Raw genomic sequence first — 3415 nt, 5'->3', positions numbered from 1 at the left:
GCCCACTGTACTCCAGCTCATGGCCCCGGGGAGCTCTGGACGGGCTGGCAGGAGTCACCTGCAAAATAAACAGGAATAAAGGTATATAAGCCACGGCCCCTTGGTGTCTCTAATGTTATCCCTCCAGGATTTTTCTCAGGATGTTTCTTCCCAGGTGCCTTCAGGAGACCCTCACCTGTCTGCTCAAGCTTCTATCCATCTTCTATCCATCCGTGGCCGCCTTTCCCACCTCCGTGCAGGGAGCAGTGGGCACCGCGCTCACGGACAGGCACTTCGGAACCAGTCAGGCTCAAATCTCTGCTCCCAAATGTGCCAGCAGCAAAGACTCAGCGAGTTACTGGACCCCTCTGGGACCGTGTCCTTCTCAGAAAAATCCTGTCTCATAAGATCGTAGTAAGAAAAGAAACTCGTGATAAAAAGTGCTAGGACAGCGCCAAGCAGGCGGTGGTGTCTAGATAAACGGTGACAATGCCAGTGACAAGGTGACAACCCTTCCTATCTCACGCACTCCCAACGTCTCAGCTCCTCCCGTGGCTGGACGACTCCCAGGGGTGCATCCTGAGGGCAGACCTCTGCATAAAATGATCACCACTCATCACCTTCCTCCTCTAAACCCGCTCTTCCTCCTGCCTCCCCGTCCTCAGTGAGCGAGACCGGGGTCCACCCTGTTCATTGCCAGAGCGGGCAGTAAGAAAGAAAGAAAGAAAAGCAGGTTTAGTTCACTTACTGAAGAACTGATTGAAATAGCTGCGAAAGACATTTTAGAGACAACTAGGGGAAGTTTCCCAATGAGCCAGAGGTCACGTTACACGTGGGAATTACTGTCAGCTGTCCTGTGTGTGTTTGTTGCCGAAAAACGTGTTGCAGCTCAGTTGTGACAGCAACCAGGATCCTGGCGAGAGACCAAGCAGCACTGGGCCGGTTGAAAAACTCGGGTTTATTACCCCAGTGGGCCCAGTGGAGTTAACACTCCAGGCTCTGGACCCCTCCTGTAGGTTTACACAGGCCTTTATAGGTGCCAGTTTTACACTTTGCAACATCATATGCAAATGAGGTATAATGAAAGTTGACTAATTAGGAACAAGCTTTGTAGAAATGGACCAATCAGGAGGGAGAGAAATAACCCATCAGGAGTGAGCTCCATGCAAATGAAGTACTACAAATGGACCAATCAGAAGTTAGGCAAGTGGGCCAATCAGGAGTGAGAGGAATAACCAATCAGGAGTGAGCTCCATGCAAATAAAGTACTACAACAGGACCAATCAGAAGTTAGGGAAATGGACCAATCAGGAGTGAGAGAAATAACCAATCAGGAGTGAGGGAAATGGACCAATCAAGAGTGAGAGAAATAACCAATCAGAAGTGAGCTCCATGCAAATGAAATACTACATATGGGCCAATCAGGAGTGAGGGAAATGGACTAATCAGGAGTGAGAGAAATAACCAATCACTAGTGAGCTCCATGCAAATGAAGCACTACAAATGGACCAATCAGAAGTGAGCTCAGGGAACCAACAGAACTTTAGGGGTAAGTAAGCCGTTTCAGAGGCAAAAAGTGAGAGCGAGCCTCTGGGCCAGGGAGCCGGGTGGTGCCGGCAGGAGAGCAGTGGCCCTGCCTGGGGGCCCTGCCCGTCTTTTTATGTGGTCTGCTGATCACACAGGAGATTGTTCTCAGAAGATGTAGGCTGAGGTGTTTAGGGATGAAGGGCCCGATGTCTGCGAAATCTCCTTCCACGTGGTTCAGAAAACAGCGTGTGCAGACGTACACACGCGCGTGCACACGTTTGTAGTCTCTCTCACACACACACATGAATGGAGAAAGCAGATGTGGGGATTTATTAAAAGTTGTGGAATATATGAGCTCATCATGGTACACGATCGACGTTTCTGTATGTCTGAAACTTTTCATAATAAAACGTTGGAATAAATAGAATAAAAGTGCTTGTGGGGGAGGGATAAATTAGGAGTTGGGGATAAACAGTTACCCACTATTATGCATAAAAGAGGTAAACAACAAGGACCTCCTGTGGAGCACAGGGAACTATATTCAATTTTTTATAATTATAAATGGAAAAGAATCTGAAATATATATATATATGTATGTATATATGTATGTATGTATAGGTATAACTGAATCAGTTTGCTGTACACCTGAAACTAATATTATAAATCAACTATATTTTAATTTAAAAAAATTTTGTTGATGTTTGCGAGGGGCGCCTGTGTGGGGTTGGACTATGTTCCCAGCAGCCTGGGACTCTTTTCCTCATTCTGGACATGACAATTTTAACCAAGCTGCCAAAGATCGATCTGCATCCTCAACATTCGCATTATTGCTCCTTACGACCGGCTCTGATTCTCCGCCCTCGCTTTCTTCCTTTCTCGGGTGCCGCTCCATCGCTCCAGCTACCCCGGACCACACAGGGCAGTGGGGTTGGGACCCCAGCCCCCTGGAGGATCTCCCTTTGAAGGCTTGGCTGTCTTCGCCAGCTTTGTGCTTTATGCATTTTGGGGGGATCATTTTAACTTACTTATTTTCCTCCAAGTAATTGAGAAAAAACAGCAGAGAAGGTCAGGTTTGAGGATGATGTCCCCATGTAGTCCTAGAAACCATAATTCCAGAATTATCCTTCAAAGCTGGTGACAGACGATAATTGTCTTACCGCCCAGTGAGTCTCTCTCTAGCTTGCCCCTACCATTTTTGTCTTTTTTTTTTTTCCCCAGCATTGCAATAATACCGCTCATTTCCAGTCTGTAGCACCGATGATGTATCCTGGGGTTCCTTCGAGATCCACCCCTTAGAAGTCCAGTCATTTACAGGGTCCTCAGTCCCTGCATGTGTCCACCGGGGCCAAATTTTCTGCTATTGCAAGAGACACCAGACTTGCAAGGATTTTTAGGGAGAGATACGCAGACTTCAAATTTTTTGATTCTCACTTTTAATTGGAGATTCCACGCATGACCAAAAAAAAAATCCCATCACTGGAACATCTGGTGGTCGCAGCTGCATGAGAGGCAGGTGCCCCGGACCGTCTCACACCCCCAGGCGGCTTCATGCTGTTGCTACCACGTTCCCCTTGACACGGGGCCAGAGAGCTGTTTCATGCCAGCATCCTCTCACTCCGTCTGTCTGTCCTGTCTGCCGTCCATCACGACCACGTCGGGCCACCAGCCACCGGCTGGCTTCACCCTGGATCCTCTGTCTGAGCTGTCTGGTTGCTTCAGGAATTCCTAGGACCACCCCCCACAGCAGCACACACGAGGCCTTTGCCTCCCTGACGTTTTTCTATCTTTTCTGTCTTTTATCCGTTATTTAAATCTCAGCTCTCCAGAGGGTCCCAGGCTGCCTGGCCATCGCCTTTCCTTGTGAGCCCTGCCCCCTGATCTTTTAAGTGATTCCCTTTCCGTTGGTTTG

This window comes from Camelus bactrianus, chromosome 36 (assembly GCF_048773025.1).
Source record: "Camelus bactrianus isolate YW-2024 breed Bactrian camel chromosome 36, ASM4877302v1, whole genome shotgun sequence".
Taxonomy (NCBI): domain Eukaryota; kingdom Metazoa; phylum Chordata; class Mammalia; order Artiodactyla; family Camelidae; genus Camelus; species Camelus bactrianus.
This window is presented reverse-complemented; position numbering follows the sequence as displayed.